Source organism: Musca autumnalis, unplaced genomic scaffold, assembly GCF_047663935.1.
Source record: "Musca autumnalis isolate F117 unplaced genomic scaffold, ASM4766393v1 scaffold_4, whole genome shotgun sequence".
In the NCBI taxonomy this organism is placed as follows: Eukaryota; Metazoa; Arthropoda; class Insecta; order Diptera; family Muscidae; genus Musca; species Musca autumnalis.
Window position 1 is genome coordinate 22,764,946 of NW_027411977.1, and position 18,259 is coordinate 22,783,204.

Sequence of the window (18,259 nt, forward strand, 5' to 3'; positions counted from 1 at the left end):
CGCAGACTATTTAATTTGGAAACTAATCCCACATTTTATGCTTTCATTAACAAGATTGATGCCAATTCTAATGGAGCGAGGTAAGAAGTCATTTATAGAAAACATGTTATCGACAACTTTTCTTTTATAAAAAAATATTATCGGCAAACTTTCTTTGTAGGAAAATTGTTATTGACAACTTTTTTAGCAGAAAAGGTGTTCTCGACAACTTTTCCTCATAGAAAAGTTGGTCCGTTCAGTAGTGGGATTCTGTAACTCATTTTTGCTGTTATCGATAAAATGCTTATAATTTCGATAATTAACGAAATTTTTCGGTAAGTTAACGATGAATAAAAAGTAGTCGCTAGCCTCTACCGACGCAAACTGTGATGCCAACTTTTTTATGTTTTTAGTCATAATTTTGCGATTTAATTTTACCGATTTTTGTCGGTAACAGCAAAAATGAGTTACAGAATCCCACTACATTTTTTTCGATAACATAAAGGAACAATTGTTATCGTCGTACAAATTTGTAGATTTCCGGAGGTTCTGGAACAGGCATATTGACAAGTTGATACAGAAAACCGTTTTTGGGTAAAAAAGTTGTTATCGACAACATTTTTGTGATATATATGTTGTTATCGACAACTTTTGTTTATATAAATGTTGTTATCAATAACTTCTCTTTTCTATAGAAAAGAGTTTTCGATAAAAATTGTTCTTTAAAGAAAAGTTTTCGATAACAACGTCTGTATAAAGAAAGGTTGTCGATAACAACATTTATATAAACAAAAGTTGTCGATAACAACATTACAATAAAAGTTGTTGATAATTGTTAAAGTAGTAAAAATTTGTATATTTTCGCAGTTTTTGAAACAGTCATATTGACAAGTTGATAAAGTCAACCACTTTTTGGAAAAAAAATTTTTTTTCATATAAATGTTGTTTGTTATCGACAATTTTTCTTCATAGAAAAGTTGTTATCGACATCTTTTGTTTATATAAATGATGTTATCGACAACTTTTCTTTATACAAAAAATTATTATCGACATTTTTCTTTATAGAAAATTTGTTATCGACCGCATTTATATAAACAAAAGTTGTCGATAACAACATTATAATAAAAGTTGTTGATAATTGTTATCGTAGTAAAAATTTGTAGATTTTCTCAGTTTTTGAAACAGTCATATTGACAAGTTGATAAAGTGAATCACTTTTTGAAAAAAAAAATTTTCATATAAATGTTATCGACGATTTTTCTCCATAGAAACGTTGATATCGACATCTTTTGTTTATATAAATGACAACTTTTCTTTATAGAAAAAATTGTTATCGACATTTTTCTTTATAAAAAATTTTTTATCGACCACTTTTTCTTTACAGAAAAGTTTTTGCCGACATTTTGCTTATAGAAAAGTTGTTCTTGACAAGTTGTTATCGACAACCATTCTTTGTGGAAAAGTCATCGACAACTTTTCTTTATCGAAAATTTATAATATTGTTATCGATACCTTTCATTTAAGAAAAGTTGTTCTCAACAACTTTTATATATAGAGATGTCGTTATAGACAACGTTTCTTTATATAAACGCTGTTATCGAAAACTTTTCTTATAGAAAAATTGTTATCAAAAACTTCTGTATAGAAAAGTTGGGTACACATTGTCAGTTTTGAATGACAGCTTTGTTGTTGCTTGCTACTGTGACCGTTCATTTTTGTCATTCATCATTCAACCACAAAATATTTTGTGGTTGCTGGACTGTTGGACAGTTATCGATAATTGCATCGTCATTCAAAACTGACAATGTGTACTGTACTTAAAGGAAAGTTATTATCTATAACTTTTCCTTATAGAAAATATGTTAACGATAACATTTCTTAAAATAAGAAATTTTCGACAAGTTTTCTTCATACAAAAGATGATATCGATAACATTTCTTTATGGAAAAATCATTATCGACAAATATTCTTATAGAAAAGTTGTTATCGACAACATTTCTTTAATACTTACTGTTATCGACAATTGGACTGGCTTTTGGCCCAGAAAAAAATATTTTAAAAATATATTTGACATTGTGTTTGAAGCGGCTAAAAATACTAATTATTTATTGGCCTGTTTTACTAAGGCAATTCGAATTCAAATTCGTTCGAACTACTACTAATCTTCTGTTTTTTAGAAAATATTTGATATATTTGGTCTGTTCCAGAACTGCAAGAATCTACTAATTTTTACTACTTCCTTCGATAACATAAAGGGAATATTGTTATCGTAATAGAAATTAGTAGCTTCTTGCAGGTTCTGGAACAGAGAAATTTTTGTCATGGTAGAACAAATATAAGGTAAAGTAAATACTACAACAAATACAACTCAACAACAACCAAATAGAAATTTGTTTTTGTTTGTAATGTTAGTGTCACCTGTATATGTAAACAAAATAAGGAAATGTCTATAAATTATTGGAATTTAATAAACTAATCGGGTATGTTCTGAGACACACTTCACCTCTCACTTCACGCCTCAAGAATTTTGCTTACCCCATTTACACTTATTTTTCGAGTTTTTTTGGACCGACTAGGGTGTGCTCTTCTTTTTAAATACCCTAATGAACCTTACCCCCAAGAAATTCGCATAAAATAGGAGTAAAAGGAGTGAACAAAATGCTTGAGGCGTGAAGTGAGAGGTGAAGTGTGTCTCAGAACATACCCGAATAATTTTTCACATTTGATTGAATATTTTGGAAAACATGAATGAAAATTCGTTACATTTTCAATTTGAATGTTTCCAAATTATTCTACTAAGTGCATAATTTCTCACATATAGTAGAATTCATGCAAAAATGTTTGGGATCGCTGGAAATTCATTGAAAAATGAAAAGCTGTTTCAATCTGTTGTTTTTGAATTCAAAGAAGCAAATGTTTATTAGGGCTATATTTTTTTCAAAATTTAACAAAATATCTCACATATTAACAAATGTTTTGCCACCACTATAAGTTGTGTTTCAGTGTGCGGCACGTCATTCGGACTGAAGGAGGATACATGTCATTGATATGAAGAAGTCTTTATGGGAAATAGTTTTTTTCGGAATGATATTTTTTCCTCAGAAATATATATCCCTAATGTACATCGAAAAAATAAATAAATGTTTTAAATGTCGTATGGAATTTTACACTAACGTTACAGCCCAGTTCTGTCAGCTGGGTATTGCTCTTACCTTATATTGTTCTACCATGTATTTTTGTTTTCAAACAAACAAAAATTTTCTACAATAATGCTTGATTTACGTTTACGAAATCCACTCGATCTCAACTGTCAATTCCTTTGCGTATACGTCAAATGAAAACTAAAATCTAAAATCCATTCGATTTCATTTGACGTTTAATGGCTATATCACTCCATATGCTTTTTCACATGTACGACATCAGCTGGTCTGTATATTAGTATACCATAAGTGACAACATACATGTGAAAAAGCATACGGTGTGGTATAGCCATAAGCAATGGAATTGATAGTTGAAATCGAGTGGATTTCGTAAATGTAAACCTAGCATAACAGGAGTTTGGTAGTAGTTCGAACGAATTTGAATCCGAATCGTCTTAGAGAAACAGCCCATATATAATAAACAAAAGGACCACTTATTATTGCTACTTGTTAATTTAAAACTAAACCAACCGTTACACACTCACCAATAGAAATTGTAATTTTTTAACATTGTATGTATTTTATTGTATTAGAATATTGTTGAATAGTAAAAAATTACCTCAATTAATTGAAAAAATAAATAAATAATTGGTCTGTTCCAGTACTGCAAGAATCTACTAATTTTTACTACTTTTTCCGATAACATAAAGGGAAAATTGTTATCGTAGTAAAAAGTAGTAGCTTCTTGCAGGTTCTGGAACAGAGCAAATGTAATGAAAGATTGGTGATGAACAAACACACACACGTACATATGTAAAGAAGAATGATTGTTATATAATATAGATGTATATGTAATTTATACCAATATTTAAAATAATATACATACATATATAGGACATTAAATGCAGCTATACATAAGGCGAACAAAACTCTTAATGAAGATCGTAAAAATTGCTTAAAAAAACAAAAAACTGCTTTATTCATATAACCACACAATAACAATCAAATTTAATTTGTAAAGACAAAACACAAAAACATACATATTTATACACAATAATAGCATATACTAATGTAAACTAGTTGATATAAACAAATTTTATTTATTATGTAATTTTATTTTTTATGCTTGCCGTTGTTTGATTTTCACTTTTTTTGTAAACAAAACTAAAATCTAACCTAAAAATTACAAAAGGCCTGCAACAAAATATTTATTGACCAGATACACTTTAGTAGTTCATATTTTTTATATTGAAATTTTAATCAAATCCTTTTTCTGCAAAATGAGGTTATGGTTTAACCTAGCCGCCACACTCCAAAAGGTATTGATCAATTTTGTTTTATTTTTTTAAATTGTTGCTTCTTTTGTAATATTTTAGGTTTGGTTTGCTAAAATAAAATATCCGTAGTATGGAAGAAACATAATTCCTAATGTAACAAGAAAAAAACAGAAAATAATTTATTATTTTAATTAGAAGAAAAAAACAAAAAATTAGACAATAAGCTAGTCATAAATAATTTAAAATAAAAGAGAATAGCAATTAATGAAAAAAAGAATGATAACGAATAAAGAAAGATCAAAAGAAAGAATGCATATTCATACACCACAAACATACATAACTATGGCATATTTGCTAGAATCTATTTATTATTTTTTAGAAAAAAGAATGCTTAAAATATGCTTTAATATGTTATTTTTTGAAAAAAAAAAAAACAAACAAAAAAATATACAAAAGAAATAAAGCCAATTTTTAAGTTGAAATTTGAAAAAAGAATTTGCCTTAATTTTATGCTCTCTTATTATTGCTAATTGATACTCAGTAGAAAGTTTTCCACATTAAAAATATTACATATTTTGGAAATTCGGAGTTTTAGGAGAGGTAAGTATGATTGTCCTATACAAAAAGTCACAGGCTTAGTAAGAGCCTTTCTGTAAGAAAGGGTGCCTCGTAAGACCCGTTCTGTAAGAAAGGGTGCCTTGTAAGACCCTTTCTGTAAGAAAGGGAGCCTCGTAAAACCCTTTCTGTAAGAAAGGGTGCTTCTTAAGACCCTTTCTGTAAAAAAGGGTGCTTCGTAAAACCCTTTCCGTAAGAAAAGGTGCTTCGTAAGACCCCTTCTGAAAGAAATGGTGCCTCGTAAGACCCTTTCTGTAAGAAAGTGAGCCTCGTAAAACCCTTTCTGTAAGAAAGGGTGCCTCGTATGTGCTGTTTGTCCTTATCGTTAAATTTTCAGAGGTCATGACACTTTCATCGTCCAATATCTTTTTCATTTGGCATAACGTAGGCATCACGATGCAATTAATAACAACAAGACTATTTTGATTGAGTCATTCAAATTGCCTACATTTTTGTTTACGTTTCATACGATTAATTCACAATAGCAATGAATTTGACAGATTGTTTGAAATCAGCTGGCCTTATCGTTTCACTCATTGCACAATTACCCAGTAAAATTTCGAATATGCAGGGTTTAAAAGCTAGCATCTAAAAACATTAGCATTAGCTGTACACTTCAACTGCTACACAAAATTCACACACACGGCTAAATAAGCAACCGAACGTATATTTATTTTTGTACATTTTTGCTTATTTCGTTTTTTACGCCTAATCTTTTTTTCGTTAGGCATAATCGACAACCACGCTACATATTCAGCAGTCGGCTGACCATTCGTCGCAGCGAATTAGCCAGAGAGGGTGTTTTTTGTCATTGGAGTTGCCAACGCAGTAATAAAAAAGATGTCATTTAATGTCAAAATGCTCCCATCATACGGTAGAACCTAAAGGGCTGTTTACACCATCTATCAATGTCATATGAGCTGTCATTTCTTTCACCCATTCGACATTCTCTATGTTTGTCAAAATTGACGTCATCCATACAACTTTCAATTTGTGCGTTCATACCTACAAGTGTTATTTTCGTATGACATAACCTATAAATATAAAAACAGCTGTTTTTGTCATTGTTTACATTTATTGTTGAGTTGCAAATTTGCGCAAATTTTAATTTTGGTTGAAGGAAAATGAATATCTAGCATGTTTGTTGTGGTAGAATAGGTTTTTGGGGTTATAGAGGCATTTATGTTTTTGCCACAAAGCAATTTCCAAGACTGCTTCTTTCGACCAATCGATCTGAAAATTACATTATAAACACCCTTTGTTTACTTTTCTAAATATTTAAATATACATAACTTTCCATTTTCTTTTTTAAAAGATTTTGTTTTTCTTTTTTTTAGAATGCCAGAAAACAGCTGATAAATTTATGTGTACATACAAGAATGCCGTATCAAATAGAGTGCTCCCTAAATGAAAAATTTACATATGAGTTGCCAAATCATTTTGATAGATGAAAATTTTCATAGTGGTCACACTATGTGTACAACATTCGCAGGTAGAAAATTTGACATCTCATACGACATTGATAGATGGTGTAAACAACCCTTAAGGAAGACTAATTATTATTGTTTAAAAATAAAAAAAATATATTTTGAACGGCTTCACCAAAAATTCACATGTCCTTTGAACGAAAAAGTGGAATTAATTATATCGTGATTTTTAATGCATTACACTGGTAACCCTGATCTCAAAAACAATTGTTTGCTGAAAACATGGCTAAAGGTAAGGTCACATTAGGCAAATATTTGCTCTAAATTTGTTTCATCATATTTGCCCAAACAAATGTGAATTTCATGCAAATTTTTGTTTGCGTTCACATTAGAGGCAAATATTTGGCCTATTTTGTTTGCTCAAACAGTGACAAATAACGCAACGGGCAAACATATTTGCCATGTGTTCACATTTGAAAAAGTATTTTCCCCCAAAAACTGTTTGAGCAAACTGTCGAAAAACATAAATTTATTTGGACTAGAAAAATAGAAAGAGAGAAATAAAAAAATATGGCGTTTCGTTTATTGTTTGTTGTGGAGAATGAGAATAAAATCTGTTTGGCAATGAGTGCCTTGTCGGAATGAGTTTATTTGCGTATTGTTGCGAATGTATGTACTACATACATACATACTTTTGGAAAATTATTTTTATTAACAGCTTTTAATTTTTAGTTTGCAATGTAATGTTTTCAAAAACAAAAATGGATTTTTGTGTTAATTTATTAAAATTGACAGATAACACGGTGCGCCTGAATCAATTTGGAATGGAAAGTGCTTACACATGGAAAGTTTTTTCGGATTTTGAAACTACAATGTTCAATGAAAAATCAAAAAACAAAAAATCGCCTAAGCGATATTAAAATATGTCGCGGTCAAAGTTCACATTTTTCGGGTCTTTATAGGCGTTCAAGATTTGGCTTGGAAACCGCAAGTGAAAATGTAGCATTGAAAATTCTATACACGATTGACCATTATGACTTTTTCCTATTGTTTATAATGTTTGAGATATAGAAGTTCAAATTGGGACAATGCACTGACTCCATCGACTGCTTATAACTGCATGTGACTGCAATGTCACAATTTAAGGTTATATATCTCAAGAAATATTACAATCTAGGAAAAAATTACAGAAGTTGTAGAGAATATTCACAGCTTCATAAGACTTCAAGCAAAATCCTTGAAGAGAATTTCCATTCAACGCCTTCTTTAGTCCCATTTCGATAGGACTTGCTGTTTCCAAGCAAAATAAAACACCTAAAAAACCCCAAAAAATATGAACTTTAAACGGCAACGCGTTTCAGAATCCACGAAACTTCCCAGGTGTAAGCACCTACCATTTAAATTTGGTTTAGGCGCACCGTGATAAAGATGTAGTTTTTTTGTAAAAATTGGTCGACTTCTTGAAGACAATATACACTAAAAAATAAATCCACGAAGTAGTACAATAATAACCAAAATAATTATTTAATTGTAATGCAAGCATTGAAATCAATGTTCATGGCATTTTCCAGTTCCACTGACTAAATTTAGAAATATTTTCTATAGCGGTATTCTACTTCCAAGACATCCATCAACGATAGATTTCACAATAAATTTCGCGTTTTGCCTCTTCTATTTTCCGTTATATAAAACAGCTCGCCTATTCCTATACATAACAAATCTGCACCTAAAATGATATCAAATTTGGTCCAGAGAATTCGGAAAAATTGATTTTGGGCATCATTCAGTATCAGAGAATACACACACACCTACATACATATATAAATCCCTCACCTTTCAATTGTTTATTTGTTTATTCATTACATATTCGCTTTGTATTATATATTTACAAGTAATGTTAACTTTTTTATATTCATAATATCCTTTTTTAATAGGTGACAACAATGTGTTTCAGCAGATATTTGCCCTTGTTTGCTCTTACAAAACTTTTGTAAGACCAAATAAATATTTGCACAAAAGAGTGAAAAATATTTGCTCAAGAGTGTTCACATTATGGGCAAACTGGAAACTTTTTTATTTGCTGGCAAATGGTTTTGTTTCCCCAAAATCAGCTGTTTTCTTGTTTGCCCTTGAAAAATATTTGCTGGTCAGATTGGAGCAAACAAATATTTGTCATTTTTCGGCAAATATTTGCCTAATGTGACCCTACCTTAAGCCGTTGAAACTTTCTTGCTTATTCTCTCTTCTGATATGTGTTGATCATGTGTGCTGCAAAATATGAGTATGCGTGTCCGACGCTTTTTTATTAAAGCAACAATATCAAATAGCATCAGCATCGCTAGCAATATTTTTGTGAAATTTGTTGCTACATGTTGCCGTTGTTCATTGTTGCTAAACATATTTCGAAGAAATTTTAGCAGGCAAAGCTGCAAATATTCGGTGCTTTTGCTAATATGGCGTTAGCATTTTAAACCCTGCGTATATGTTATGTCAAAATTTACTTTATGTTGTTGGAGAAATTACAACAAAAATATTTTTTTCATAAAGGAGTATGACACTTCATATTCGAAGAGCTGGTGTGATGCCACTACCTTGGTAATTGTGCCATGGGTTCACTTTATCCCTTCGTTTACGCAGGACAGTTGAGTACATGTATTGATTGTCAAAGCCCCAAAACGTGACTGTGTTACGTAGGCATCCAGGCAACTGCATAAACAATTGTAAATTGTTTTCAGTTCACATATTTTGTTTTTCTTCATGTTCTTTTCTTTTCAACACGTTTCAATTATTATCTCACATATTTTTACAAAAAAAAATTCAAAAATTTGTTAAGCCGGCTGTCTGTGAAAAAATGATGGACAGCTGGGAGACAGCCGACAAATGTATGTATGTGTTAGTAAATCAGAGTTGTATTTGCAAACAGACTGTCTTGTGTAAACGCCTAGTATGTGTTGCACCATGGCATCTACCCTTTATATCCCAGTAGCCATATTAATCGATTTTCTTCTGGAACTATTTCTTTTCCCACAATTACGATCTTCCTTCAGTCCAATTATAAGATTACATTAGTGTAAACGTGTTTTAATTGTCATTAAAATAAATCCCTTAAAATAACGTTACGTTGTCAATAACCAACATATCAGGTTTGTGAATCGGATAGGGAAAGTTTTTAATGCATGTTTCAGCGTGTGGCATAAGACATGAGTAGATAAATAATTTAAGTGCATTTACCCCTAGCTTCAATTTTCAGATATAACAGATAGTGAAAGACAAAGCTAGTGTCCTTTACTTTTTTAATGGTAAAAGTGGTAAAAGAGAAAAGTGTCAAAATTGCTCTCTCATGAACATTTTTTTCCAGAAAAGTAAAGGAACGGAAAAATGGTAGATCTGGCAGCAATGTCAAAAAGAAACATAAAAAATCAAATTTCGTCTTTTATTTCACAGCTTTTAATTTAGTTTTGTCAGCGTTCGACTCCTTCTGTTTTTCGTCCATTTTCTTCTTCATTGTAAAATAATCGCCAAACAAAAGTCGAAAAATCAGTTCTGCCATTTTTTACCTGCAGAAATTTGTCAGGTAGCCTGTGGTAGAAGAGAAAGTCATGTTCGCTCTCTCTCTCTCCTCTCTCACTCTCTTAAAAATTGCTTCCAGTTTTGCCACTTTTCGGGGTTAAGGAACGCTTTGCAGGTTAAAAATGGTAAAAATGGTAACTTCAGGTAAGTAAAGGAACACAGCTTTAGTTCCTATCGTTCGTGTTTCTTCATAAAAACAAAAGAAAACAAAACTTTTACTGCTGGCCTCCCAAAGGAAAAATTATAAATTGTTTTCGGCTTTCTTGATGTAGATTATAACTGTTTGAAACAAATTTACTATCTGCACGTTTTGCAAATTAAATAATAATCCAATTGCAAAGAGCAGTTAAGTAAGAAATAAGAAACGAAATGACAATGACACTATGGCATTTCTTATTCGACAAATGCACTCCGCTCGATACATTTTAGAAGCACTCGCTTAAAGATCCCTAGCCATGCAAACCAATTTTTTGTTATCCCTCAAAAGTCGCAGTCTTTTTTCTGAACACAAGAAAGAGTGTCTAAACTTATAAGAATTTGTTAAAAAAATAAAGAAATACAAACTAAGGATACGAACATTGCTGTAACTCGCGAGACGCAAATTATTTTTGAAGTGGAGTTAGAGTTTTTTTGGAAATCTGAACTGGAGTTGGAGGAAAAATTAAAAACCATTTGGATGATGAAGCAATATCAGTTGCGGTGTCACAAAAAGCAGAGCAGAGGAAGTAAACTCAGTTATGATCAAATTTAATGGAGAGTTTTTATAATTTGTATTAGTGTAATAAAGTTAATATTCTTGTTTACACGAATAAGTAATGTATTTTATTTATTTTGGGATATTTGCAATGGTTTACATCCCAGCAAAAAGTTTGCCTCCAAAGAGGCAGTTAAATGATATGTACAAGTGATCTGGAAGTGCATCAAATTATGCATTTTCACTCATGATTTTTACAAGAGCGTGACTACTGAAAGAGGCACTCCATTGCACTGCATTTTAACTGACCCGTTGGCACTGCATTTTAACTGACCCTCTGGCACTGCATTTTAACTGACCCTTTGGCACTGCATTTTAACTGACCCTTCGGGGTAGAATAGGATGCAGTCCAAAGCACGTGTTTTTGTGCAAGCCATTACAAAATATCCCAGAACAAATAAATGCATTTATTATTTGTGGAGAACAAAAATATTAAGAACTTTATTACATTAACACAAATTATGAAAATTCTACATTGAATTCAATCGCAAACATGCGTGTTTCCTCCACTCTCTATTTAATCCAAGCTGAATTGTTTATGCTTCATCTGCTATTTGGGTTTGATATTGTCTTGCCATCACCAGTGTAGATTTCGACATGTACTCCAACAGCACTCCATTGGGAAATTTTCTTCTCGTGAGTTACCGGAAAAATGTTCACAAATTAAAAAAAAATATTTGTAGTTTGTATTAGCAAATTTTTGGAAATTTTAACACGCTTATTTCTTTTTATAAAATGTATGCCGCTGCCTGTAGAGATGTATACACTGATTTATGAACGTGTAGGGATCTCTAACAACTGCTAATAAAATGTAGCGAACGGAGTGCCTTTTTCACGACTCCGTTTGGACTGCATCCGGATTCTGTTAAATTGTGAGGAATTGGAGTGCCTTTTTCACGACTCCATTGAACTGCATCCGGATGTTGTTAAAAGGTGACAATTGGATGTGATTCTTTGGATTGCATCCAAATGCGGTTAAAATGTGAGGACTGGAGTGCCTTTTTCACGACTCCGTTTGAACTGCATTAAAACATGCCGTGAAAGAACTAGTCCACATTGCACTACTTCCAATTTATTTTGCTGGGATTTTATAGCATCATTAGACTGCATTTAAATTCAATCCAAAATACTACATCAAAGGCTGTGATTTGGATCGAAAATGGAGTGCATCCTAGCTGTGTGCCGTGGAAGCAAAATGGAGTGCATGCTAGCTGCGCGCTCTCTTGTAAAATTCATAGGAAAAGATGTACTCCAGCGGCAATTGTTCTAGTGATTTAACTGCATCCGCGGATGCAAACATTTTGCTGGGAAATGAACTGCTGGAATTAAGTGGTGTTGTACATTTAAACGCTTGCTCGTACGAGATTTTGTCTCCTCTTTGTGGTGGTTATTCTTGTAAAGCAGAGTTGCAAAACATAGTGAGAGAAATTGAAGCGAAATGTAGTTTTGCAATGAATTTGTGCATAAAAAATTATTTAACGCATAAAATGATTATTTTTTATAAGCATTTTAACATGTTTATAACATATTTTTATAAAATACCTTCTTTTTACATTAAGTATTTTTAACAAAATGTACGCTTGGTACCATTTTACAAAAAAATGCAACCCTGTGTGTGAAATTTACGAATATGATCAGAGAGGAGACAAAATCTGTTACGAGCAACCGTTTAAATGTAAAACACCACTATATGAAAGAGAAGAGCAAAAGGAATGGGAGAAAAACGAACGAGGGAGCACAAGGAACTAGCTTAACCGCATAATCGGACATAGGACCGGTCGTTCATTTTGTGGAGTAGTTCCTTTGAACTAGTTCGTTCCGGAACGACACAACTCTATTATAATGAACTATAGCTCTGTTCCTTTACGTTCAAGAATCTTCAAGTTTTACCACTTTTTACTCGAAAAGCGTTCCTTTACTTCAACCACCATACAATTCATATGGGAGCAGTTTACAACTTTTGCTACTTTTGCCGGTTTTACCATTTTCAGAAGTAAAGGAACAGACCATATATCAACTGATCTAGTTCATACACTTTAATGAATCGTTCAACTGAACTAGTTCGTTCTTGAACTATACATTTCATTTCTGTTAGAAGAATAAAGAAAATATTGAAACTTGGCAGCACTTTGTCTTTATTCATCTACCAGAAATGACAAAAACTTTACTCAAACGTTGGATGTGTTTTTAGGTTAAAGGCTCTGCACATACGGTGCGTTCAACGTTGCGTTACAACAACCACATGAAAACTTCAAGAACAAACTTGGCATCACTTACACATTTTTCATGTGGTTGTTGTTTTTAACGCGCAACGCGTCACACAACGGACCTTAAGCTGAAAGCACATACAACGTTTGAGTAAAGCTTTGCGTTGGGCGTTGACAAAAAAAAAAAAAAAACAACAACAGGGCGACGCCGACATCAAAGTCCGGCGTTGATGTGTTTGCCGGCATATATTTCAAATGAATTTGAATTTTTCGGCATCATGCCCAACAGTGTAAAAACGGCCAAAACGACACAAAACTTTACTCAAACGTTGTATGTGTTTTCAGCTTTAAGCCCTCGGCACATACGGTCCGTGACACGTTGGGACACGCGTTGTCCCAAAACAGTTAAATTATGTTTAACTTTAATGCGTCAACCATTTTGTTGTTTTTCAAAAAACTTGGCATCACTTAATTTTTTTCATGTGGTTGTTGTAACGCGACGCATAACGCAGCTGAAAACACATCCCACGTTTGCGTAAAGTTTTGTGTCATTCCTGGTAGATGAATAAAAGACAAAGTCCTGCCAAGTTTAAATTTTTCTTTATTTTTCTACCAGAAATTACACAAAACTTTATTCAAACGTTGGATGTGTTTTCAGCTTTACAATTTTATAACGGCATTCATATACAACCCTGGCCCATAGCCTCGACATTGGCATTACTTTTCTACTATTTTATTGGCAGTACTTAACAAGAAAAACCATTATTTTTGTTGTTGTTGTTGTTCATCGGTGGGAGAATGAGAGTCAGTCAGTCAAATAAATTCGAAAATTCGTAGAAAAGAGTGCGTTGTTGGGTACGTCGCGGAAGAAATAAAGAAAATATATACAAAAGAAGATTTAATTTTATGCAAAGAAAAAGAAAAAATGTGAATAAAAATAATAAAATAAATTAATTTTATAGTTTGCAGGGTGTTGCATGCAGATACAGACAGAAGTGAAGTTAATTGTGTGTGAAGAAAGTGTTCGTGCGTGTGTGTGAGGAAAGCTGAAGAAAAAAATTAATTCTAACTATTGAAGTATTTGTTTGTATATTGCGGGATATTGATATTGCGTGTGAGAAAAAAGAAGTGTAAGCATCCTTTTGATTATTTTAATTACAATTGAAATAACCAAGAATAAAGTACAAAAACCAAATGCTAAGATGGTTATTATGTGAAAATAGAGAAAAAAACGAAACCCTCCTTGAAAATAAAAAACAAAGTTATCATAAGAAAAATATCATAGATGTTTTGTTATTAATTGATCATTGAATTAAAAAAGAATGTCCTTCCAAAATTATTTGCAAAATTTATCTTTATAATCTTTGCAAAAATATGGCAAAGAACCTCGAAACATAATGCTTGTGTGGTGGTGTTCCCATTACCAAGAAGAAAAAAAGTGAAGAAAAAAGTTTATTTGGGCTTATATGTTGCTGCTTATCCCCCCATCCCCCTATCATATTATTCTTTTTTCCATAAATCTCACCTCCTACTGCGCATAACAAACAACAAACTTGGGCTCCACTTTTTTGTGTTGTTCTATGTTGTTGTTATCTTGTGGCCAGCATAACTCTCTTTCACATGAATATTGCCGAGAGAGAAATACTTTCGTTCATGGGCTTGAAGACAGACCCAGCTTGAAGCTTAATTTCTTTTGTTTTGTTTATTGACAAAGCCAACCCAACCAAACAACGAAGACAAGACGACAGGGATGCTCAACACAAGAATTGTTGTTTTTTTAATGTTCTTTCCTTGGCTAAACAACAATATATAAAGAGAGCTTACATGTCTTTGATTGTCACGAAAACCGAAGATTGGTGAGCACTACTGATCCACGACGACAACGTTTTTTTGATGTTATTATTGTAATTATTGCCTTTTCTTGCGATTCTTCTGATTCTTCTTGCAAGAACATGTTCAAGTAGTTGGTATGTATAAATTGTTGGGGAATGACTTATCCACAAAGTAAAGTAGTAAAGTGATGGAATATGGATGGTTGGTTATTATGAAAAAATTAAAGTCTGTGTTAAGAATATTAAAACGGGAGAAAGAAACACTAACAACAAAACTAGTGGACACTTGACAAAAAGCGAAGTACTTTGAGCCCAGTCCATTGTCATCATAGTGTGTTTCTGTGTGTTCTGTGTGGTGAGTGCTTTATTATTCTTTGTGCATTCGACGAATATAATAACAACAACATAAATTGAAACTTTGTGTCCAGCCCTGTCTGTGTCAAACAGCCAATAAAAGAAAATTACATCTCATAGAACGAAGCGTTGAAAGATGAATGAGTGAGAACAGAAAAAACAACAAAGAAAATAAAATGTGTCAAGCAATTTTGTGTGGAGAAAATCGAATGCACTGTGGAATGTTTTGTCATGCAAAGCGTGTAGCAAATAACCCTTAAAAAAGAACATTTTTAACGGTATCCCATGGCTACATAAATTATGCTTTTATAATACACTCTCACTACCTTTCCTCTTTCCATGACTTCCTATTTTTTTACTCTGTGTTTAAAATGTTTAAAATACGTAAATGTAAACATTAGTTTATTCTAAATTTAATGTGTGTTAATAGAAAAAATACTACACATCCCAACAACCCAAAATCAGCAGCCAACCAGCCATTCATTCAATAGTAGCAATCAGAACATTTATGAAACAACAACAACAAAAACATGGATACTAAACTAAGCAGCAGCAAACAGCATCAGACATCAGCAGCCACCGCCAGCCACAGTAAAAGAATAAACAGAGCAAAGTGTGTGTATATTTCGCCCAGCTAATTGGATTTGTGTGTATAACACAATCCAACGACCGTCGACCGCAACGACAATCATGTTGTGAAGTGCTCGTATGCCCGTATTTACACAGATCTCTTCTGTACATAAACAGTGCAGACATAAAACTATGTTTACATTTTGTTTCTTATAAGAAAATGTCTTAAATGGGATTTTCTAAAAATTTGCGTAAGACTTGAGTTAATTTAGGGGCACCTCGCGGATTGTTGTAGAATTTTTTGCCGGAGATCAATAATGTTTTTCCTGATAACAATGCCATGCAATTTTGTATGGGGGAAGTACAAATTTACAAGGCATATATCGTGCCTTAAAAATGACACAAATTTAAATAATTCCAAAGATTACATATTTGGTTCACTAACGAAAGTCGAAAAAAGTGCTGATTTCAATCTTTCTTTAGGAAAAGTTATTTCGAATGAACTTTTCTATGGAAAATATACCATCCCGGATGGACATTTCTATGAAAAAATCATCCTGAATGTATTTCAATGGGAAAAGTCATTCCGGATGAATTTTTCTATAGGAAAAGTCATTCTGAACGGACTTTTCAGAGAGTAAAGACATCACGGATGGAATTTTCTATGAAGCAATCATCCCGGATGTACTTTTCTATTAGAAAGGTCATCCCGGATAAACTTTTCTGTAAGAAAAGTCATTCTGGATACATTTTTCTATAAGAAAAGTCATATCGGATGAACTTGTATATAGAAATGTCATCTCCTACGGAAGTTTCTATAGGAAAAGTCATCTCAGAAGAAAAGTTTAATAGGAAAAGTCATTCCGAATGAACTTTTCTATAATTAAAGTCATTCCGTCTATAAGAAAAGTGATTTTTTGTGGCCCCCTATATAAAATTGTTCCCAAAATTTTGAAAACCCCCACTAAATAATAATGTAATTGTTCCACAAACATCCCATAAGGGACAAGGGAGGCTTTTCCCATATCAATGAGTGCACCCCGATTTATATTAGCTCAATGATGAGGGACCTACTGTTTATTGCCGAGTCCGAACGGCGCACAATGGTTCAGGAATCGATTTTCCTGGCCAAAAATCAAAATTTTGTTTTATCAAAGATATTTAATTTCTATATAGGATTCGATAGTAAACATATTGAAACTAAGGAAACCAAAAAATTAGGCCCAAATATTGGAAGGTGTGGGCGTGGCGTGCCCCTAAAGACGAGCATTTTCCCCATTTTTGGGAAATACGTCATTTTTGCAAATTTCTGGAGAAAGACGAAGCTATTTCTCTGAAACAATAACAGCAATTGTGTTCATTTTTTTTTATAAGGTAGATAGGATTGTGGCCTTTAAAAATCGTTTTAGTAAATTACCGTAGCGTTTACACAACATGATCTATTTTATTTTTCCTCGGGTACTAAATTTTATGAAATTCCAAATTTAGTTGACTAGAACTTTTGTGGAACAACATGGAATAAAGTTCTGTTTTCACAGAAAGATGCCCAAAAGTCTCCTCTTCCAGCCCATACATACTTTTGTACCCGTCCCGTTCCGTCCGTTTAACACTTTTTTCAATTTATTGAAATTACATGGGTGAAAATGTGTGTTTTTCTATGCTGTTTCCATATGAATTACAGTTTTTTGACACAAATTACAACATTTTTGAGTATATGAGTTTTTATACGATTTATATAAGTTTTATTAAGACCCAAGGTTAATTTTTTTTTAATTTTTGAAAAAATTTAATTTTTTTTTTTGTAAATTTTTTTTACAAATTTTTGAAAAAAAATTTTTCGGCATTTTTTCGAATTTTTTTTTAGTTCTTTTTTGGTAATTATTTTGTTTATTTGTTGGTGTTTGACCATCTTTAATACATAGGAAGATATAAAAACCACAAAAACACTCATATTTTGATGAAAAATAGTTAAAAAACTCAAAAGTTTAACTTTGACCTTGAATTTCTCTGCAAAAACCAGACCGAACTTGACCGCTTGTAATTCGTCTGAAAGCTGATTGTGTTGTCTGTCTAACAAAAAAAGAATTATGAATATATCTCTATCCGTTCAAAAGTTACAGAATTTTGACCAGGAAAAAACGATTCTGAACCACTGTGCGGCGTGTCCTAAGACACCACTTGTAGAGAAGTTTTACATGGCTGAAATACTCAGGAAATATCGCTAACATTACTGAGGGGTATTTTGCCACCGTTGAAATTGTTGATGTTGCCCGTCCAGGGAATCGAACCCCTACACCTCTCATAAAAAAAATAGATCCTGGATGATCTTTTCTATAAGGCAAATCGCTTATGAACTTTTCTATAAGAAAAGTCATCACTGATGACATTTTCTGTAGAAACAGTCACCTTGAATGAACTTTTCAATAGCAAAAGTCATCCGGCATGAACTACTCAATAGGAAAAGACTTCCCAGATGAAATTTTCTATATAAAAAGTCATCTCGAATGAACTGGCCTATAAGATGGAAGTTTCTA

General features: G+C 32.5%; 1 protein-coding gene across 13 annotated transcripts in view; it reads left to right on the top strand.

Moving 5' to 3' along the window:
- Nucleotides 1-13,742: 13,742 nt before the first annotated feature.
- Nucleotides 13,743-18,259, top strand: part of promL (prominin-like) — a 119,270-nt gene continuing 114,753 nt past the window's right edge. For 4 of the 13 annotated variants that reach the window (XM_073983258.1, XM_073983271.1, XM_073983281.1 and 1 more), the window contains exons 1-2: nucleotides 13,783-13,812; nucleotides 13,932-14,099. The gene's annotated coding sequence lies outside the window, so the exon portion shown is untranslated. Of the gene's footprint in view, nucleotides 13,825-13,884; nucleotides 14,100-18,259 lie in introns of those variants that run through there. The other 9 variants (XM_073983254.1, XM_073983273.1, XM_073983268.1 and 6 more) reach the window with 5 other exon arrangements.